Source organism: Elephas maximus, chromosome 6, assembly GCF_024166365.1.
Source record: "Elephas maximus indicus isolate mEleMax1 chromosome 6, mEleMax1 primary haplotype, whole genome shotgun sequence".
Lineage (NCBI taxonomy): Eukaryota > Metazoa > Chordata > Mammalia > Proboscidea > Elephantidae > Elephas > Elephas maximus.
In genome coordinates, this window is record NC_064824.1 from 103599927 (window position 1) to 103624015 (window position 24089).

The window sequence follows — 24089 nt, forward strand, 5'->3', positions numbered from 1 at the left end:
CTTTTAGTTACATAGCACAGTATGCTGGCCACTATAAAGAGAAAATGAATGCCTGGTCCCTATCATTAAGGAGCTAGTATACTTAGAAAACCAAAGAGCTATACAGATGTAAGGTGGCATTTTTACTGTAGTAGAAGAGAAAGCATGGTTCTAAGCAGGCAATTAAACATACAGAAGATTTGTAGCACCAAAAGTACCCTCAGACTCTAGCTTGTTAGCTAACAATGCTTTCATTTATTATGAAAAATGGTGAATGCAAATTACATGCCCTATTATGGTTTGACTGGCAATTTCATCATTGCATAAACAGACACCAAGCTATAGATAAATATTGAAGAGTCCAAATGTTCAACATTAAAATAATTGTCCATATTTTCTGGCATCTTTGAATGTTAAAGCTAGGAAAGATTTTAGATACTCCAAGTTTTTTTTCCCCCCATAGTGAGTTAAAAAGGCCCAGGACATTAAAGAGTAGCCCTGTGTTACTTCACTGCTTTAACAGCAGAGCCAGAGCTCCAAGTAAAGACTCTGGCCTCCAGGTCAATATTGGTTGTGGCTTAATTTAGTCATACGTATACATTGGCTCATGTCCTCTCTGGCTTAAACCCTGTCAGCCTCTGTCTTAGTTATGTAGTGCTGCAATAACAGAAATGCCACAAGGGGTTGGCTTTAACAGGAATTTATTTTCTCAAACAGTTTAAAAAAAAACCCATTGCTGTCAAGTCGAGTCTGACTCATAGCAACCCTATAGGACAGAGTAGAACTGCCCCATAGGGTTTCCAAGGCACGCCTGGTGGATTTGAACTGCTGACCTTTTGGTTAGCAGCTGTAACTCTTAACTACTGAGCCACCAGGGTTTCCTCTCACAGTTTAGGAGGTTAAAAGTCCAAAATCAGGATACCTTCTCTAGGGGAAGGTTTTCTCTCTGTGTCAGCTCTAGGTGGAATGTCATTGTCTCTTCAGCATCTATTCCTTGGCTCCATGGTGATCTTCTTGTGGCATGGCATCTATCTTCCCCCATCTCTGCTTGCTTACTTGGTTGTTTATTCACTTTTATATTGTATCTCAGAAGAGATTGATTTAAGACAGCCCCTACACTAATACTGTCCATTTAACATAACAAAGAAAACTGATTCCCAAATGAGATTATAACCACAGGTATAGAGATTAAGATTTACCACACATTTTTGGAGTGGGGGGTGGTGGTGGAGTACAATTTAATCCATAAAATGTTCTGCTGTTTACATGGAATAGAATCTTTGGTTTTTAACCTGGCCCAGAAGCCCTGAATCGCACGGTCCTGCCTACCTCTCCAAATTCATCTCCCATTACTCTTCCCCTGCTTCAGTGTCTCAACCTCAGAAGTCTTGCATTTCTTGAGCCCAACAAACTTTCTCGCTGCAGAACTTTCCAAGAGCCCGAAGTGCTCCACCCACTTCAGCCTCATCCCCCACTCTTCACCTGGTGGTATCCTCTGCTCTCATATAAGCATTTTTTCCCCAGGAATGGCTTTTACCTTTTTGACCTTTTAAACTAAAACAAGTCTCACTGTGCTAAGAACACCATTTATTTTTCCTTCATGGAAAAAAAAAAAAAAAAAAAATGAAGTTGAAATAGAGTTGGCTCCAACTCATAGTGACCCTGTGTGTTTCTGAGTAGAACTGTGCTCCAGAGTGTTTTCAGTGGCTGAGTTTTCCTAAGTAGACAGCAATGCCTTTCTTTCGAGGCACCTCTGGGTAGACTTGAATTTCCAACCTTTCATTTGGCAGCCCAGAAGGTTAACTGTTTACACTGGCCAGGGACCCCGTTCCATCATGCTAGCACTTACTATTTGTTGTTGTTGTTGGGTGCAATGGAATTGATTCCAGCTCATAAGCAACCCCAGGTGGAGCAGAACTTTCTCATAGAGTTTTCTTGGCTGTAATCTTGATGGAAACAGATTGTCAGGTCTTTGTCCCATGGAGTGGGTGGATTTGAACAACCAACCTTTCAATTAGCAGCTGAGCTCTTAACCATTGCACCACCAGGGCTTCTTTACTATTTATAATTACATGTTTATTTGAGAATATTTCCTTTACCTATCTTTTCTATGGGAACCCTGGTGGCATAGTGGTTAAGTGCTATGGCTGCTAACCAAAGGGTCGGCAGTTCAAATCTACCAGGTGCTCCTTGGAAACTCTAAGGGGCAGTTCTACTCTGTCTTATAGGGTTGCTATGAGTCGGAATCGACTTGACGGCACTGGGTTGGGTTTGGTTTTTGGATCTTTTCTATTGGTCTGTTATCTTGAAGAACAAATATGCTGGTTTTGTTCCCAGCTGAACATCCAGTGCCTAACACAGAATACAGACTCAATAAATACTTTTTTGTTACTGGTATTTGGATGGGGGTAAGGGGTAAGATTCAAGTATTATGAGAAATAGAAGTATTTCTTCATCTTTAAATAATCAAGCAAATGGCTGTTGAGCCAAATTAGAATATAGTACAAGAGCTATGTTAAAATGGCACTGAATAAAAATATCTTTAAGTGAAGGTAATATTACATATATCTGGTCATTACTAAACCATTAGTAGAATATATATTAAAAGAACATTAAAGTTTTTTGAGTAGCATATATGTGTTTTCTAATTATTTTCCTCATTAGAAGATTTAAAACGTTGATTCAGAGGAATGCATTTCCACAGTGAAGGGCATTTTGAAAAATTACAGACTGGAGCCTGAAAAAGAAACATAAGGGTTAAACCAAAAAAAAAAAAAAAAAAAAAACCCACTGCCTTCCAGTAGATTCCGACTCATCGTGACCCTATAGCTTAAAAAATGAAGGGGAGAAGAAATTTCTCCTATCCCGATCTTCTTCCCACAGTTCAACAGCAGCGTAATTATTAAACCAAAAATGATCAAATCACTTTTACTGTGTCAGCCATAGACTGAAAAAGGCACCTGCATTTCATGAATTGATGAGGAATTGTTTTTAGTCCTGATTCTAAGTACCCTGTTGATTGCCGTAGTGTGATGTGGTTGAAAAAGCACTAGATTTAGAGTTAGAACACCTGGATTTGAGTTTACTTTGTACACTGAACCTGGGACAAATCACTTGACCCCACCACGAATGATTTTATTTAGGAAATGGTACCTCACAGGATCCTTGGGTATATAAAATCAGATTATTACAGGAAAGTACATGGAGAACTGAATGCAATAGTAAAATGGGCTTTTGGGAATTATGTATACATTTGTCTTTAAGTGATACACTTTGTACAGATGAGGGAGTTATGCAATAGCCCCTGCTCTGGGCAAGCTTGTATTCCACTGGTAGATGCACACCAAGAAGTGCAGTATGATGCAGTACTGTTATCCTGCAGGTTATGTGGTGTATAGCTTAAAATTAAGGTTCAATGTTACGCGCTAACATCTGGTGAAATCAGGAGGGCCTCCAATGACCTAAGTGCAAGTTCCTCTCCCCATTCTGCTCCCGTGGATAAGGTCTCCTTGCCAAGCAACCCTCCATATCAAATGGACCAGGTGTAGTTTCTGCTTATCCCTGGGTAGTGGTTTAAGTTCCCTGCTTGCCCATGACATTGTTCAAACAAGCAATCACACCCTCCTGCAGGAACCAGGCATCACCCCCCCCCCCCCTTGATACTACAAAACCTGCCTCCCACAGCCTCTGCTTGTTCACTGTGTGGCCCTGTCTGGAGTGTGGTGCCCTCCTCCCCTGGGCTGTGAGTATATGTGAGTGATGAACTGCTATCAATCTCATCTGTCCAATTTTGGGTGTTGTGTGTTTGGCCATCCCCATAAACCTAGGCTGGGACTTCCTCCCTCACCTATGGGGCGAGGAGGAAGCAATTAAAACAGGACATGACACAGTCTGCTTTGTGAGTTTAGACATGGAAATGATCATCCCTGACTGAAACATCAGTGAAACATACTTTAGAAGAGTTATTATTTAGTGCAGATCTTGAAAGATGAGTGGAGTTTCCATCATGCATTTTTTCTCTTGATGTATTGATCTCTTCTTGCTCTTCCTTTCCTCTGCTCATTCCTCCCTTCTTTCTCCTCTCTCCCTTGTTCTGCTTTTCTTTTTTTCTTCCATCTGCGTTTGCCTCTCCTTTTCCTCTCTTTTTTACCTCACATTCCCATTGAGAAAGCAACATGATAGTTGGAAAAGAGAAATTTGTTGATCTAAGGAATGAGTAACAAGTTCACTTTTGAAATAAAATATTCCATTTCCCCACTCCCAATAATAATAATAATAATAATAATAATAATAATAATAATAATAATAATAATAATAATAATAAAAAGACGTACCTGAGAATGAGGTGAAATCAGTACTTTCTCAATATGTTTTGAAATTAGTTTAACCATAACACAAAATACTTGACAGCTTTTCATGATTTTTTGCCATTGACCAATCAAAGATAGTCTTAGGGTTGTATGGCGATACTAAGTATATAGATTATGACTGTATTTTATCAACAGAGATAGTAAATGCTGTTATTTTATTAAGTTTTAGAAGTGTAATATTTTTGCATTTCTGAAATTAGAATATTATGTCTCTGAAATTATGATGCAAGTTAGTCAGAAATATAATTAGATATATGAATTCTATTTTACACATAACTTAAGGACTATATATAATGGATAAAATAATGTTCATATAAAATTATGTTCATACACCAGACAGCACACAGATTATTTGTGTATGTGTGTGCATGTGTGTGAGCAAATGTATGAGTGAATGTGTGTGTGTGTTTGTATAAAGATATACTTGAAGAAAATATAGTGCTAACAAAAACCCAGTGCTAGTACTGGTTATATATGATGTTTTTTCATTATGGTGTTTTCATCTTAGAGATTTTCTTCAATGACCATATGCTATGTTTATCATAAAAATAATGTAAAATGAATTTTCACATGCTGTATAAAACTAAGAGGCTTAAATAAATTTTCTGCCCTTTGAAGTGTAAGGTCTCTGCAGCAACAGCATTGCCCCCCTTTTTTAAAATCACACTTCTGGTGCCCAGTGAGCTGTTTCACCCTCAATAGCGTGAGGTGTTTAATTAACATCCAGTGGCGTATGATTGGACCCCCCGATGTGGCATACTTTCACATGAATTATTATAATGCAGCCTACGTTCTAGTAATAGCAATGAAGTTATCCAGTAAGTTGTCATAATTAATAGCTTTTCCTCATATTTATTTATTTCGATAGTAATTTAAACTTTACTTTTACAAGATGCATCCTCTTTAAAAAATCTAGAGACACGTTAGTGGTTAGTACATTTAGTTATCATCTTTTAATAGCTAAGTGATTTAATTCACTACACGGGTCTAAGAATTTTAAGGGTTTGGATTTTCTTCCAGTAAAAAAATAAAAAATAAAAATTGTGGTCTTTCTGAAAGGGAGCTTTACCTGAGCGTGAATATACAATTTCATAAGAAGATGAATTTGGTTGTTACTAAGTTTGGAAAGGGGCCTGCTGACTCCCTGTGGCGACAAGGTGCTCACCATATGCTGTAGGAAGGACCATCTCCTAGTTGGGCAACTCTACTCGTTTAGAAATTTTTGTCTAATCTCTGCTTCTAATTTCTACCCCTTGGTAATATTTTGCTTTCAGTAACACTAGTGAATCAGACTATTTCTTTTTTTAAGTATTAACATATAACAATCATGCTTTTGAAGACTGTCATTTGCCCTATATAACTTTTCTAGGTCCCAGATTCAGTTCCTTCAGCAAACTATCTAAAGCACTGCCCTCTAGGAAGTGAGACTATCAACATGACAACGATAACATCATCAAAGAGCTTATGTAAAACAGAGCAGAGACAGATACACAAGCGGGTAAATTACACAGGCTATGCCTGGGTGGTGCAAATGGCTGCCAACCCAAAGGTTGGAAGTTGGAGTCCACCCAGAGGTGCCTCAGAAGAAATGTCTGCAGTCTATTCCCAAAAAGTCAGCTATTGAAAACCCTGTGGAGCACAGTTCTACTCTTCCACACATAATGTTGCCAGGTGTCTGAATCGACTCTATGGCAGCTGGTTGGCTTTATTAAAGAATGGGGGATAAAGAGCTGTGAAAATTATAAGATCCTAACAAGTAACAGTGCTAAGCAAGAGGAGACTTTTCGTAGAAGGCCATCACTGAATTAGGTTTGAAAGTCACGTAAGAGTTTGCTCCCAGAGAAGCGGAGGGAAGGGCGTGCTGTACAGCGGCAACATAACTGACAAAGAACCAAGTTTCAAGACACGAAAGGGCCTCTTCTGGCCTGCAGATAAAAATCTGTATGAGAGGATTCTTGGATATCCTTCTCTGATAGCTATATGTAGGTTTTAAGGAAAGAGTGTTTTAACCATAAAAGTAAAGTTATATCCTACCTTCCTTAAGACACTCCAGAGAAAGCACAATGTTGACTTGCCAGATTTGTAGTTAATTTGTCACTGCTAGCCTGCACTTAGGCTTAATTTTAAAGAGTGAATTGTTTGCCACAACTTTACAAGGCCAACCTTGTTCTAGGTTAGTACTATTAAGTAAACTTAGTGTTTTGGTTATTATAATAAGCTCCTTGTATTTAGCTTATGATTGGTTTACAAAGCACCAAGTTGGCTTTCATTGCAGCATAACTTTCCACAGTCAATTTTGTAAACAAAGCACCTTGTGTGTGATAGTATCAGTTATATTTTTTTTGTAACAGTGGACATTTCGTTGAAATAACAAAAGTATTCTCTTATTTCAAGTAAGCTAGTTTTAAAGAAACAACTGGGTATTAAATGTACAACTCACTAAACTCAAACTTCTCCCATTGCTTAACATATATTTTCTATTTTGCTTTTGGAAAAATCTTAAGCCTGGCCACAGCTTTAAGTTGTTTTCTTACATGCAGTTCCTGCTTAAATATGATGTGAGTATGACACTAAATCCTTAATTCTGTGTGTACTTTTAGAGAGAGAGATGATTTGTTTCCATCGTTTTCTCTTCCACATCCCAGCAATTCCCTGTATCTTCCATTCATTACATCTTTCCTGTACCTCTTTTTTGGTAATTTATCATTCTCTCACTCAAGGTTAAGGAGAAAGCAGAAAAAAGACAAGCACTATAGTCAACAGGAAGAAAGATCCTACTAAGAAGTAGCAACCAAATTCTTCATAAAGAATGACGATTCAGGATCCTAGGGCTTGGAAAGAGGTTTGGGATAGAAGCAGAGAACTTGAATAGAAAGCTCTCGTTGACTGTATTGCTGACATTCTGGGGATAAAGTTGTGAAGAAACCTGTCTCATTTAGCAGTAAGTATTGGAAACCCTGGTGGCGTAGTGGTTAAGTGCTACGGCTGCTAACCAAAGGGTTGGCAGTTCAAATCCACCAGGCACTCCTTGGAAACTCTTTGGGGCAGCTCTACTCTGTCCTATAGAGTCGCTTTGAGTCGGAATCGACTCGACGGCACTGGGTTTGGTTTTTTGGTTTGATTTGAATACCACTTATAAAATATATTTTCCTTAAAGATGAATAACTTTCTACTGTGACTGTGTAGTTCCCTACCCCCTACCAAACACTCAAATTCAGGGAGTTAAGGGATGAGAGAGTTACTTCCTCTCTCCATCAGAAAATCAGAACGTGTGCAGTTATGCAACTTATACAATTTATTATAACAAACAGCAGTTTAAATGAAGTTACTCAGTAGCTTCTATAAATTACACATAAAAATAGAATTGAATAAATGTTGATTTTATACAAATTAAGGAGTCAAGAAAATCTTGAAGATTTAGAAGGGTTTCCAAATACAAGTTACTTAGGGCTGCTCTGAAGAAATAATTTAGTGATTGGACAATCCTATAGAAAAAACTTTTTTCTATACTCATTTTTTCTTCATAAAAGCTATAGGAAACGGGAAGTGTCTTTACACACCACTTTTACTCTTTTTTGTACAAAATTGATACATAATGGCATGTTTCCTATAATTGCCATTGGCACGTTCTTTTGAATCATACCAGTACAAGCTAATCCCTATCATATGGTGTTTTAGAGTATTTTTTTCTGTATAATGTTTTCAAAAGTGTAAGTATTTTCAGTGCTTCTACCTTAATACTGCTTTTGATCATATTTTTCTTTGGATGAGAGTTAACATGCATATGGAATTAATGTCCAGATGTTCTAAGGCTTGATCAGTGGTGAAATTGATCTTGAAGGTGGTGCAGCTTCACTAGAGATCACTTAGTCAATTAGATTAGAGGGCGGAGTCTGTTAGTGTTACATGCATAAAACTTTTTTTTTTTTTAAATTTCAGAGGCTTTTGATTCGTTCAGATTTATACCATGTGTAATAGCCAAACTCAGTACTTTAAAAAAAAAAAAAAATTCACAGAAGTATATTTTCAGCATCTTTTTAAAAAAAATTTGGTCCAAGTAAAGATAAGAATCCCTGGGTGGCACACACAGTTAGGCACCCTACTACTAGCTGAAAGATTGGCAATTTGAACCCACCCAGAGGTACCTTGGAAGGCAGCCCTGGCAATCTGCTTCCCAAAGGTCATAGTGTTGAAAACCCTATGGAGCAGTTCTACTTTGTATACATGGGGTTGTTATGAGTCAGAATGGGCTCGATGACAACCAATAACAAACATTTCACACTCTGTTAAAACATACTGTTTCCTAAGCTACAGCAAAAACTTAATTGTATAATATTTGTTAAACATTAATCATGCTTGACAAAATTTGTTTTATGTGGTAAAAATTTCAGATGTCCTATTCTGTTAATGTTCTCCTTTGAAGAATAATACTGCCCACTTGACCACCATTCAACTCAGAGGTGCTTTCATGATCTTTTTAGTCATTCTAGACTAGAAATACAATGATAGTGAAAACATTTTTTTATGTTCAGAATATTGCTTAACAGTTCTAAGTATATAGTCTATCAAAGATTGTCAGTCTTGTGTTTTAACAAATTGTTAGTATACATGGAATATGGAATAACTGAATCACTTAGTCCCAACTGCTCAAGTTAAGGTTGCGGTAACCCTAGTATAAGTAATCCAAAATCTTGGCTTGTTCGCCTTTCCCAAATGACCTAATTTTAATATGAGCATATGAAAATTTGTGAAAAAAGATAATTTAAGTTTTCCTTTATGCTGTAGTCCTTAGAAAACAGCTCATCTCCCACAACTATAGCTATGAGAGTTTGATCCTTTAGTTATTTTTCCTAATGATTGACATTTTAGATTAATTCACATTTTGCCATGACCAGGAGGTCATTGAGGATGCCAAAAAGTAGCTTGTTCTATGTCTGTTTTCATAATTTAAAGTTTCAGTTTTCTCCTTCTCAGTTATTTTTTGTTTGCTCTGAACCAGAGGCGTATCTGAGGTATGGGAGTATAGTACGTGCCTTGGGCACCACTTGAAGTGGGCACCACTGAGCAGTTTCTATGAACCATGGCAGTTTCCATCGCCAACTGTGAGAGAACGTTCAGCAAGTTAAAACTTACACTTTCGTATTTGATAGCCTCCATGGGTCAAGGCAGACTGTGTAATCTTGCTCTGCTGAGTGTAGAAAAAGGGAAGAAAAAGAAAAAAATGAGCACATCGTAGACCAATTTTCATCAGCAAAAACAAGGAAGTACAGCTGTAATTTTCATGTAGTGCCATAATGTTTTAAGTGAAAGATTAACAAAGTTTACTTGTATTTTTGAGCTGATATTATGGTAATGTTATCTAGCAGATGGGGGTCACATGTTTGGACAGGGGTGCAGAAGCGTAGCGAAGGGGGCCAGAGGGGACACTTGTCCCAGGGAGTGAGTCCAAGAGCGGGGGTGGGGTGGGGGTGGGGGGGCGCCAGACAAATATCAAAGATGGCTGACTGAGACAGCCAGACAAGAGGGGGAAGGTGTTTCTGCCTACGTATCACCACTATCAACGTCTTTGCATCTTGAAATTGCCCCTGGGTTCTTGAACTGGAGGGGGGTGCAATTTAGAGATTGCCTCTGGGCACTCCTTACCTCCGCAAGGGGTCTGCAGGGGCGCAATTTCAGTGCTTGCCATGCTGCTACTTTCTGCAGGTAAACCTCTGGGTAGGACTCCTTCCCCTTTGTGTTTGGATGAATACTGGTGGGGATGCTGCTACTGTTTGCAAGCTCCAAAATGAAGCTGAATGGAAAATAATAGCTTCAGGGGTATCTCCTAGGAAGGCACTGAAGAGAAGGTATCTGTCCACATTGTGAGAAGTGGTGTTAAAGCAAAATTACCTGGTATTACAAAATATTGTGCAGATATACAAGGAAACTTTCCATCACTTTAACAGTGTATCTTACTTTTCTGTTTAATTTCACCTATTTGTAAACCTGAAAAATGCCCCCTTTTTATCTTCGTTTAGTTACGAATGCAAAAAGTTTCATTCTAGAATGGTGTCATGTCAGTGTCCGTGCCTGCTGAGACAATACTGTGGCTTCAGTATGTTGTCGTTTAAATGATTTTGTTCTTGAAGATGCAAATCATCAAATATATACAGATTTTCATATCATCACTGGAGTGCTGGCTCAGCTTTATTTTATGATGTGGAAAAATTTCCCTGTGGCTTATTTTTCCCTGTTTCTGGTGAAAATAATGTTTTTTCTATCCTTTCAATTGGGAATAAGTCAATTTCTTCATTACACTTGTTAAGACCTTCATGGTATTAGTTAATACTTAAAATAGGCCGTTATATAAAATAGTTTGTCAATATTGCATTGCTATAGTTTTTTTTTTTATATAGTAATCAGCTAAATATTTAAAAAACTGAGATTTAATGAATCTCAGTTTTAAATTAAATCTAAAACAATAGGGGAAAAAGTTTTTAACATTGTGGGAAGTTAGAGAAAATATCTGAAATACAGTAGTAAAATGAATTTAGATTACATATTTCAAATGAGCAACACATTTCGTGTTGGTAGTATTCCAGAAGGCTCAGCTGCCCCATAGAAAATTAAATATCTGAATAATTTCCAGTCAGATTAAAAATGGTTTGAAAAAATTTTTTGATTTGCCCATTTATTTATTTAGGTTTTCTTATCTCAGGGTTGATTCCAAAGCAGAATATTGAATTTCCTTATGTGTGTTTAATAGCAGTTATTTTTCAAAGCAATAGCCTTTCAAGCCCTTCTCTAATCTCTCTAGCATCTAAAATGAGGTGATGTAAAACTTTCAGGTGGTTACTAAATATTAGATGTGTTGACATGGGCATAGGTGTATGGGTGGTACTGGGAGGAAGAAAAATGATTTTACAGAAAGTATATGCTGTGGAATTAAGGTGGTCTTGGCTGCTTTTAGTGCCTTTAAAGGCAGTGTTTTCTCAAATGAGGCTTAAAAAAAGAGTAGTAATTCATTGACAAAATCTAGTATGAAGAGTTATAAATGATAAGAGGAATCAATACCAGAAAATAGTAAAACATTTTCCTAAACAATGGAAGGGGCAAAACTAATAATTAAAATTTTTAAAAATGTTCTTGAAAAATTATAGGGATTTTCCTATTCAAATTTATCTTTTAAAAACTCCCTAGAGGAGAAGAGTGAATTCCTGTTAGCTGGTTAGGATTTCTGAACCATGGTACTGGAAAAGTGATTTAGAAAATTTTAAACCACTTTAAATCTTCATTTAAACCCATTTTTATCCCTGAGTGGCAAACACAATTTGCACTCAATTATTAACCAAAAGGTTGATGGTTCAAATCCACTATCTTAGTCATCTAGTGCAGCTGTAACAGAAATACCACAAGCGGATGGCTTCAACAAGCAGAAGTTTATTCTCTCTTAGTCTAGTAGGCCAGAAGTCCAAATTCAGGATGTCAGCGCCAGGGGAAGGCTTTCTCTTTCTGTCAGCTCTGGAGGAAGGTCCTTGTCATCAATCTTCCTCTGGTCTAGGAGCTTCTCAGTGCAGGGACCCGGGGCACAAAGGGCGAACTCTGCTCCTGGCACTACTTTCTTGGTGGTATGAGGTCTCTCTGTCTCTTTGCTCACTTTTCTCTTTTATATCTCAAAAGAGATTGACTTAAAACACAACCTAGTCTTGTACATTGAGTCCTGCCTCATTAACATAACTGCCTCTAATCCTGTCTCATTAACATCATAGAGGTAGGATTTACAACACATAGGAAAATCACATCAGATGACAAAATGGTGGGCAGTCACACAATAGTGGGAATCATGGACTAGCCAAGTTGACACACAATTCAGTCCATAACATCCACGTAGGGGTGCCTTTCTTGGCAACTGCCTCATAGAAAATTAAATATCTGGATAATTTCCAGTCAGACTAAAAGTGATTTGAAGATATACTTCCACAAGATTATAGCCATTGAAAACCCTATGGAAGATCACAGTTTTTGAAAAGCCTATGGAGTGCAGTTCCACTCTGAAACACGTGGAGTCCTCAACTCAAAAGGTGTGGGTGTGGGTATTTTTGGAGGGGGCAGTTTGTGATGAAGAAACTTTCACTGTACAGCAGGCCTGCACCTGTGCTGTTTAACCAGTTCCTCCAGAGTTGATTCACTGACAGCTATTAACCTTGCTCTCCTCAACTATTGAATTCTTTGAAGGGAAACTGAGTCATTAAGGAAATGTTGTACTAGAATGGGGGAAAGTAGATCATTTTCCTAGACTGGCAAAATTTTATCAGCTTCACATCCACTAGAGCAGGGGGTTTCAAACTTTAGGGTATATCAGAATCTCCTGGAGGATTTATTAAAATACAGATTTCTGGGCCTCACTCACAGTTTCTGATTCAGTAGGTGTAAACTAGGACCCGAGAATTTACATTTCTGACAAGTTCCCAGGTGCTGCTGTTGCCACAGATCATGGGGCCACATTTAGGGAATCTCTGATCTAGAAGAAGCTTGCAGAGAAACAAAATCGGGCAAGTCATGGCCTAAAAGTTTGGCAGTCTGCTTCACAGTTGAAACAACAAGGGGACTACCATTTATTATTTACTAGATACTGTGCTAGGTCTTGACATTTAATCTTACATCTCAAACTGTGAGGTAAGTAGTGACATAAAAAAAACCCACGTGAAAATGCTAAATTAATTTTTTAATTTAATAATTTATAAAACTAGTTTATATGGAAACTCAACTTTATTCAATGTGCAAAAATGTTCTTACTGAGATGTCATTTTAATCATGTACGTTGTTAAATATATCAAATTCAAGTATAAACTCTGGTAATAACTTGTTAGCACCTGGATGACAGGGCTGTGTGTTATTTTTTGTATCAAACACATAGCCTTGCTTGGCATCTGGAATATGATAGGAGTCAGTAAGCATTTGTTGAACAAATGATGAAGCAGTGCTTAGTTGAGTTATGAATCTCTTAGGGTTGCTGTAGGGTCGCTATGAGTCGGAATCGACTCGATGGCACTGGGTTTGGTTTTTGGTTTGGTTTTAGCCCAAGTTATCTTGTTTTTTTTTGTGAGATAAAAATTTTATAAGGTGTTTATAAGAACTTGAACAATTAAGTTGTAACTTTCTTTCTTTTTTTTTTTTTAAAGTTTATTAATGCCCTTATATTACTGATTTCTTCTTTGGGTATATTTTAAAATATGACAAGACTATTTTGTATGTTATATTACTCTTTGACCTGTATTTCCAATCCTTCTTACCCTCCCCACAAACTAGGTCAGATTCCTAGATCAAATTATCAAGGATAAATAAAGATTGAAGATATTTGAGCTGTAAACCCTTGCAGAGTACACACCTTAAAAGACGAGACTGTATCATGCATGGTAAGGATTACCTATAGCTAAATGCGAGTTGGAAATAGAAGTGTGCCTTGAACTTGAAGTCAGTTTGGGAGAATGTGATGAGCATGATCTGACAGGTGTTAATATTACCCTCAAAAGGAATAATGGGGAAGCCATATAAAGTATATGCTGCTACCAGTCATTATGTTACACAATTTTCCTGCTCACTTGAAGGGAACTGTGAAGATTAAAATAACTAGTTTACATGGCATAGTGGTTAAGAGCTTGGCTGCTAACCAAAAGGTCAGGAGTTCAAATCTACCAGCTGCTCCTTGGAAACCCTATGGAGCAGCTCTACTCTGTCCTATAGGATCGCTATGAGTTGGAACCAATTCAGTGGCACCCAACAACAACAGCAGTTTTGTAAAGCCATGTATTCTAAAAATCTAAGGTTTAACTTTCCGTTTTGAATAACTTTTTCACGTGGAAATCTTAACTTATTAAGATTTCTTATTAAGATAACTTATTAAGAAATCTTAACTTACTAATCTTAATAATTTATTTTCTATAATGCTTAAAATTTTTTTTAAATAATAAGCTTTATTACAATAATCAGAAAATACCAACTGGAATTATATTTTAATGTTGTCCAGATTTTACTCATAGACTAATAATTTCATTCTTAGGCATATAAGGGATAGCAATTAAATACCTTTTTTTAAAATTTTAATGTTGCTAATTTGTTATATAATATACAAAAACCAGGAGTTCTAAAGATTACACATATGCGTTCAGTCTGATTTAACATTTTGTAGAATATAAGGGTACGGTTGATTTCTTTCAATTCTGAGAACTTTGCATAAAAGACCCTCTCATTTATATAGGTTGTGATTGAATAGATTCTGATTTCAGCTGATTTTATTTCATAGAAAACTGTAACCATCATGATTGCACTTAAATCTCAAATTTCTTATAGAGATTTATTATTAAAAACAAAACAACTCATTTCCCTGAACTGTATTTAAGATAGTAATTCATCTGAGAAGTTTTTTTTTTTTTTTAATATTTTATCATCTCCCTGACCTATGGAAGGGTTTGATACATATACCTATGTAAAAGTGGAAAACAAGTATGTGATCAAATACCGTGGTAGTTAAAAGACAAGTACCCACTACTGCCGTAACAGGCTGGGAAAGAATATCAGCGACATATGTTACAGTCAAAGGGTTCATATCTAGAATATGAAAAAAAGATTCCTGCAAATCAAAATTTAAAAGAATGAAAAGAATAGAAAAATGCAAAGGGTTTGAAAAGTAAATTTATAGAAGAATGACAACATATAAGAAAATGTTCATTCTTAATGTTTATCTGGAAATTGGAGATTAAAACAAAGAGCTTTCCTAATATTGACAGAATTTGTAAGGAATGATACTATCCTGTGTTGGTTTTTTCACACTGGTGTGGAAAAGCAGTTTCTCTCATGTCCAGGTGGTGGGTGTCAAAAAGCTAAGGCCTTTTTGGTGAGACAGTTAGGTAGGAATAACTTTCCAAAGCAAAAATAAGCATGACTTTTGATCCAGCCTTCAAATTCTCTGTATGTAACAGATCTTTTCCCATGTATACAACAAGGTATATCTACTGCAGAATTTTAATAGTTTGGGAGAAAAAGAACCTTAATGGTCATCATTGAGAATTGTTTAAATATATTATGATGATCATATAGCAGAATATTAGGGAGTAGTTAAAAATGATACTCATGCTTCATGTATCAGGGAATATTTCTTTTTCCATTGTCTTCTTTATTTCTTTGGATGAATGTGTTACCTCTTCATTGAGAAGAAGTAGTTCTTATACCAGGGATTCTGGCTTCTTGAAATGCAGTCAGTTTCTTGAACCAGAGAAAATATGCCCAGTGTCCTTCCACCCCCGCCAACTCATCTCCTATGACTGTAGATGAAAGGGGGAATTACAGAGCAGTACACATTGGTGTCATTCTCTTTTTGTAGATTGCACTGCACATTTCATAATTTAGTAATATTTTAAGTTTGTTGCTTTTATTGTAGAATACATATACCAAAAATATATGTACCATTTTAATAATAAACATTCCTGTGTAGTCACACACAAATGAAGGAATAGACTGTGGCCACATATTTCTGTATCTGTAAACAATATATTGTTTTCGTTATGTTTGTTTCTGAAGGAAAATTTATAATAGCTATTTTTCTGCAACTTGCCTTTTTCACGTTGTATGATGTTTTTAATTCATCCACGTTGATGGGAGGAGCTGTAGCTCATCCATTTTCACTGCTGTAGAGCAGTTGCTTTCAAATCATTTTGACTGGAAACCACTAAACGAAATACATCTTACGTTGCAAATTAGTATACATATAGGCACACACAGAACTGAAACTAAAGTTTCTCAAATCGACTTAGTTTTACTATGAAGCAAGGACTGTTACACTTTTTAGTCCATCCTACTTTATTTTTTTTTTAAAAAAAGGATCATGACCTAGTAAATTGATTTCCTAACTCAGCTGCTGTGTAATATTTAATTGTAGGTTGCATCAGAATAGATTTGTTCATCTCTTTTACTCTTTATGGACATTTTGGTTGTTTTCTACCATCATTCTCATGAACAGTGAACATTATTATGAACATTTTGTGTATACATCTCTGGGTCATCAAAACTAGATTCTTTCTGGTAATGGAGTTGCATGGCCTTAGAGTGAGTATGTATCTGGGGGGTACAAATGGTTAATACGCTCGGCTGCTGACAGAAAAGTTGGCAGTTAGAGCCTACCCATAGGTGTCTCAGACAAAAGGCCTGGCAGTCTACTTCCCCAAGATCAGACATCAAAACCCCTCTGGAGCACAGTTCTACTCTGACACACATGGGATCATCATGAGTTGAAATTGACTTGACGACAACTAGTTTTGGAGTGGGTGCATTAGTGAATTTTTGTGTGCATTAGTGAACTATTCCCCCAAGTGGTTGGTACCAATGTACACTCTTGCCAACAGTATAAAAGAGTTCCCATTGTTCTGTTTCTTTGCAACAACATTTATTGTCCAACTTTTGAGATGCCCTGGTGTCCCAATGGTTAAAGCATTCGGTTGCTAACCAAAAGGTCAGCAGTTCGAACCCGTCAACCACTCCATGGGGCAAAAATGTGGCAGCCTTGGAAACCCTTTGGGGCAGCTCTGCTCTGTCCTACAGGGATGCTGTGAGTCGGAATTGACTCTGCTGCAGTGGGGTTTTTTTTTTTTTTTTTTTTGGTCCAGCTTTTAATTGTTGACAATGTCATAATGGTTCCATTTGTATTTTTTTTTTGTTGTTGTTAGCATTCAGTGAAATCCTTAAGGATCACTCTGTTTGTTAATGAGCTCTTTCTCTTCCTTCTGTGATAATTATTTATGATTTTTGAACATTCTTCTGTAGTTTTGATGGACTTTTTAAATGATTCATTGCATTTTTTCAACTGTGTCCTGGATATTAATCCCTTCTTACTGCGGAAATGTCATTGTCCAGTCTTGAGACTTGTTCCACTCTTTCTGTAGCATCTTTTGATGAAGAAAAATTTTTAATTTCAGTATAGTTGAGTTTGTCATTTTTTCTTTATAAATTACACTTTAAAAAATTTTGTTTAAGAAATTGTTTCTAATCCCCGAAACCTTAGATACATTAAATACAATCTTTAATTTACATGTAATTGATTTCTGAGTGTTAGGTAGAGATCTAATTTTACTTTTCCATTTAGATAACCAGCTACCCCAGGACCATTTAATGAGAACCCCACCCTTCCCTGTTGATCTTATATGTAGTGAATGGGATGCTTTGCTCATTGGCCGGTTTATCTATAGCTTAAAAATTCTGGCTTTGTTTATTCATTCAACACGTGATAAAATTTATTGAGTGCCTCCTGTATGTCAGACAGTTTTCTTGGTGTTTGAGATAACTTAGACTCGACGCACTGGTTTTAGGGGGCGAAGCAAGGAATCCTGCACTCTGGAACATATATTCTAGTATGAGAAGACACATAAATATTACATAAGCTAATTATAAATTAATTATGTAGTATGTTGTTGTGTGCCATTGAGTCGATTCTGACTCATAGCAACCCTATAGCGGCCCTATAGTACAGAGTAGAACAGCCACATAGCATTTTCAAGGATATAAACTTTCTGGAAGCAGATTACCAGGTCTTTTCTCCCACAGAGCTGCTGGTGGGTTCAAACCATTGACCTTTCAGTTAGCATTTCACCACTGAGCCACCTTGTTAAAAAGGTGATAAGTTCTATTCTTCCTCCTTACAGAAAATAAAGAAGGAAAAAAAGAAAGCAGATGATTGGCTTGGACAGCATCGGAGGAAAGGGCTGCAATATTTAATAGGATTGGCACATTGCTATTTGTTGGGGAAGGTCCGCCACCTTTTTTTTTGTTTGTTTATTCAGGGGTCTATTGTTTATTCTGGAAACCCTGGTAGCATAGTGGGTAAGTGCTACAGCTGCTAACCAACAGGTCGGCAGTTCAGATCCACCAGGCGCTCCTTGGAAACACTATGGGGCAGCTCTACTCTGTCCTATAGGTCACTATGAGTCAGAATCGACTCGACGGCAGTGGGTATTGTTTATTCTCAACCATTTTGTTTCCCATAGTAATTTCAGAGTTAGTTTATCTAAAAAAAAAAAAACTAGATCGGTAAAAATACCTAGATATTTTAACATAAATAATTATCAAAATCTTGTTGTTGTTAGGTGCCATCAAGTTGGTTCTGACTCACAGAGACACTGTGTACAACAAAACGAAACACTGCTCTGTCCTGTGCCATACTCAGAATCATTGCTATGTTTGTGCCCATTGTTGCAGCCACTGTGTCAGTTTGTCTTGTTGAGAGTCTTCCTTTTTTTTTCACTGACCCTTTACTTTACCAAGCATGATATCCTTCTGCAGACCCTGGTCCCTCCTGATAACAAGTCCAAAGTACGTGAGACGAAGTCTCGCCATCCTCACTTCTGAGGAGCATTCTGGCTGTACTTTTTCTAAGACAGATTTGTTCATTCTTCTGGCAGTCTGTGGTATATTTAATATTCTTTGTCAACACCATAATTCAAAAGCATCAATTCTTCTTTGGTCCTCCTTAGGCATTATCAAGCTTTCACATGCATATGAGGCAATTGAAAATACCATGGCTTGGGACAGGTGCACCTTAGTCCTCAAAGTGACATCTTTGCTTTTTTAACACTTTAAAGAAATCTTCTGCAGCAGATTTGCCCAATGCAATATGTTGTTTGATTTCTTGACTGCAGTTTCCATGGGTGTTGATTGTGGATCCATGTAAAATCAACTCTTGACAACTTCAGTCTTTTCTCCATTTATCATGATTTTGCTTATTGGTCCAATTGTGAGGACTTTTGTTTTCTTTACGTTGAGGTGTAATCCATACTGAAAGCTGTAGTCTTTGATTTTCATCAGTAAGTGCTTCCAGTCCTCTTTGCTTTCAGCAAGCAAGATTGTCTGTCTTCTGCATATTGCAGGTTGTTAATGAGCCTTTCTCCAATCCTAATGCCGTCTTCTTCATATAGTCCAGCTTCTCAGATTGATGTCAAAGTCTTAAATAGTAAATACTCCTCACACCCCTCCCCCCTTTCATGATAAGTATTTAACTCCTGATTTTGGAAGTTAATTTCTGATAGCATAGGGTTTTAAGCTGAAAATTAGTTTCAGTCCATTGACTATCTTATCCCACAGTTTTTTGGTTTCTGTGGTTGCTGTGAAGATACTTGCTTTCCTTCGTAAGGAAAATCTGTTTCTGTCTGGCCGTTTCTAAGGTATTTTCTTTTTCTGAGTTCTTTGGATATTTTACCATGATACATCTAGTTTGGTATTTCCTTTTGTTTTATCCTGCTTAAGATTTGTTGGATATGAAATTTGATAACTTTTGACAATTTTGGAAAACTTTTAACAGTTACCTTTCGGGCTGCATCTGTATAATTTTTCAGGTCTAATTTCCTTCCATTTCTTTCTTTTCTTCAGCAATGTATATTATGTTTTTTTATATACCCATTATGTTTTTTTCTTTAATTTCAATTATTAGATTTTTTACTTTTTTAAAGACTTGCTTGGTCTTATTTATGGTTTGCCATTCTTTGTGTTTTTTCTTTTTTTTTTTTAATTTATTTTGTTGTTGAGAATATACACAGCAAAACATACACTAATTCAACCATTTCTCATGTACAATTCAATGACATTGATTACATTCCTTGAGTTGTGCAGCCATTCTCAACCTCCTTTTCCGAGTTGTTCCTTTCCCACTAACATAAACTCACTGTCCTCTAAGGTTCCTGTCTAATCTTTCCAATTGCTGTTGTCACTTTGATTCCGTATAGATAGTTCCTTAAAAGATCATAAAGCTTGAGGCAGACATCGTTTTACTAGATTAGCTAAACTGTTGTTTGGTTTTAAGAAGACTTCAGGGGATATTTTTGGTTTAAGATTTAAAGATTATCTCAGGGCAGTAGTTTCAGGAATTCATCTACCCTCCATGGCTCCAGAAAGTCTGGAGTCCATGAGAATTTGAAATTCTGTTTGCATTTCCCTCCTTTTGATCAGAAGTCTTCTGTAGAGTCTTTGGTCAAAACATTCAGTAATGGCAACTGGGCACCATCCAGTTCTTCTGGTCTCATGGCAAAGAAGGCAGTTGTTCATGGAGGCAATTAGCTCCACATTCAATATCCTCCTCCTGTTACTGACTCTCTTTCTTCCTCTGTTACACCAGGTGAATAGTGCCCAGTTCCCATGCTCTGAATGGCTGCTTGCAAGTTTTTAAGACTCCAGGCTCTATGCAATGAACTAGAAGGCAGAACAGAAGCTCTATACTTATATATTAGGCCAGTTAGCTGGATGTCCCATGAAACCATAACCCTAAGCCTCCAAACCGAGGATCCAAATTCTGTCAGGTTTTTGGTTGTAGGTAAGCAGTCTCAGCACCTACTCTTTTTTGTTGGTCATTGTTTTAAATATATCTATCACACAGCTTTTGCCCCTTCAACTTTATATGGGTGTATAACATATTTGACATCAATTACAATAATTGTGCAACTTTACCCATAATCAATCACTAATAAACATTGATCTCTATACATTTGCCTTTTCTTTTTATATAAGTGAGGTCATACAGTATTTGTCCTTTTGTGATTGACTTATTTCCCTCAGCACAATGACTTCAAGTTCCATCCACATCATAGCATGTATCAAGACTTGATTTCTTCTACTGGCTGAGTAGTATTGCATTGTGTGTGTACCATGTTTTATTTATTCATTCGTCCATCGGTGGGCATTTAGGCTGTTTCTACATTTGGGCTGTTGTAAATAGTGCTGCAGTGAACATTGGTGTACAAGTCTCTGTTTGGGTCTCTGTTTCCAAGTCGTTTGGGTGTATACCTAGGAGTAGAATTCTGGGTCATATGATAGTCCTATTTTTAGTTATTTCTTTCAGTACATTAAACAGTTATTTTATATTTTCAGTCTTAAAATTCTAATACATTTTATCTTTTTTGATCTGATTCAATTGTCTGTTTTTTCTGCAGTCTCACTCAAATGCCTTTTAAGGTTTTTTGGTTGTTTGTATTGTTCTTTTGTTTTTAAAGCTCATGTTTCTTTGATACTGTGTGGAGATTATTTGAGGGGTAGGGGTGTGTGTGTTTGTGTATGTGTGTGTTTCACCCTTATGGGAGGACTATTATTCAGAATGACTTTAAATTAAATCTACAGCTTCAGGTTTTTGGAATTGAGGAGGCATACATTCAAGTAAGATTTTCTCCCCTTCATCCATTGCCAGTGCCAACACAGTCACATTTCCTTGCTGCATCCACTTTCGTGTGAGTTACTTTTTAAAAACTCTGTTGCCCTGAGGGTAGCACTTTTTTTAATGTCCTAGATTTTCATGAAAGTCTGGTATATACTCTTTACCTTACACCTTCCTTAGGGTTTATTTCCTTTATCTTATACTCTCTGGAAATGAATAATGTCAAGATTTCTAAGTTTCATCAGATACTCTCAGGATAAAAGCTGACTTTGGTTCTCTCTAACTTCTTGGGCCCCTTTTTTTCATTTGAATTTTAGCCTTATGGATTCTTTATGACCTTTGATTCATACCTTTTCATTTTTTAATTGAAAAAAAAGTATTATTTAGCTTTTTAGTTATTTCTCATTTGGAGTTTTGTTCATGTTAATAAAAGTTAAAGTTTTACACTAAATAGACAATAGGTAGCTATGGTAAAGGGTGAGACAGTACACAATACTGGGGAAGCCAGCACAACTCATACAAGACAAGGTCTTGGAAGCTCCATAGGCACATCCAAGAGGGACCAAATTACTGTGTTGAGGGCTGTGGGGACCATGGTCTCGGGGATTATCTGGCTTAACTGGCATAATGTAGTTTATAAAGAAAATGTTCTACATTCTACTTTGGTGAATAGCACCTGGGGTCTTAAAAGCCTGTGAGCAGCTAAGATACTCCACTGGTCTCACCCATTTGGGAGCAAGGGAGAATGAAGAAAACTAAAGACACAAGGGAAAGATTAGTCCAAAGGACTAATGGACCACAACTACCATGGCCTTCGCCAGACTGAGTCCACTACAGCTAGATTGTGCCTGGCTACCACCACTGACCACTCTGACAGGGATCACAATAGAGGGTCCTGGACAGAGCTGGAGAAAAATGTAGAACAAAATTCTAACTCTCAAAAAAAGACCAGATTTGCTGGCCTGACAAAGATTGGAGGAACCTTGAGAGCATGGCCCCTGGATACCCTTTTAGCTCAGTAATGAAGTCACTCCTGAGGGTCATCCTTCAGCTAAAGATTAGATAGGCCCATAAAACAAAATGAGACTAAAGGGGCACACCAGCCCAGGGGCAAGGACTAGAAGGCAGGAGGGGACAGGAAAGCCAGTAACAGGGAACCCAAGGTTGAGAAAGGAGAGTATTGACATGTCATAGGGTTGTTAACCAATGTCATAGAATAATATGTGTTGTAACTATTTAATGAGAAGCTACTTCATTCTGTAAACCTTCATCTAAAGTACAAAAACAAAAACAAGTTAAAGTTTTCATTTTAAGCTCATTATTAACAATTTTTAAGATCAATTTTTAAGGTTCTTTTTAAAGCACTTGATAAGATCCCTTAAGGTCGTTTTCTAATTTGTTTCATCATGCTTGTATAACTGTAGTTCTTTGATATAGAGGCTACTTGGGTATGTAAATTGACTTTGTGAAAATTCTTGCAACACAATTTTAAGGAGGAAAAATGTCACAAATGAGAAGTCATGGCTATTGGAAAAAGACATCCACTGAGAATTTAAGAGTCAAATTTGGGGCCTATTAACCTTGACAGAATAATTAGAATGCTGTCACATTTCTGGCAGATAGAAAAATGAATGTTCAGTTGGATGTATAGGGCACTCAGAATCTCCCAAGAATTATGAATATGTCTAATTCATAAAGTACTGTGTGCACATTCTTTAAAAATAGAAACCATTTTGGTAAATACATTATTTAGACTTCTAAACTAAGCCAGTCTGCTGTGCTGTCTCAGCGTATGACTAGACTGCATACTGACCTTCTCGAAACCTTTTAAATGAGTGCAGTTTGGGGTGCTGACTTCTCACTAATATGAGAAGCATGTTGGGATTTAGTGAACAGTGAAGTGCTGACATCTTTGTAATCTAACTTTTGAACCTTTTGATGAAATTTAAATGTTAGTACAGTGTTACCATTCCAAAACACTAATCTAAAGAACCTTTAAATGATTGTATTTCTACACCTTAGGCTTTGGTGGGTATCTGACTAAATGACACATTAATGCCACCGATTAGTGACATATTACTTATCATTTTTAAGAATGGGACAGATCTCAAAAGAAGAAATCGTTTTTCAAAACAATGCCCTATTTCCCACCTTGGTAGTATATACCTGTTTATGGCTAGGAACTATTGTTAATTTAGCATTAATTTTTTTTTTTTGGTTGGGGTGGGTGGCTGGCCTAAGTAACCATCTTCTCTGAGTGGCACAAATGGTCTGTGCTTGATTATTAACCTAATGGTTTGAACCCACCCAGCAGTGTCTGGCAAGAAAGGCTTGGAGATCTGCTTCTGTCAAGATTACAGCAAGAAAACCGTATGGAGTAGTTCTATTGTGTAGCACATGGTATTGCCGTGAGTCGGAATTGACTTGATGGTAACAGGTTAAGTGATTGTCAAAAACTGGGAGTTAAATGGGTGTATTATATTATAGTAAATTAAGAATATTATCATTTCACTTTCCTGGAAGTAGTAGTAGTTTTTGGAAATGAAGAGATTAAGAACTAGGACATATTGAATAAAACA

At 36.9% G+C, this 24089-nt stretch overlaps 1 protein-coding gene across 9 annotated transcripts in view; it reads left to right on the top strand.

Annotated features, from left to right (window-relative positions):
- PARD3B (par-3 family cell polarity regulator beta) overlaps positions 1-24089 on the top strand; it is a 1165226-nt gene that overhangs the window by 318175 nt on the left and 822962 nt on the right. Inside the window, exon 1 of one of the 9 annotated variants that reach the window (XM_049888920.1) lies at positions 10820-13744. The exons of the other annotated variants lie outside the window; for them this stretch is intronic. The gene's annotated coding sequence lies outside the window, so the exon portion shown is untranslated. Of the gene's footprint in view, positions 1-10819; positions 13745-24089 lie in introns of those variants that run through there. 9 annotated transcript variants of the gene reach the window in all.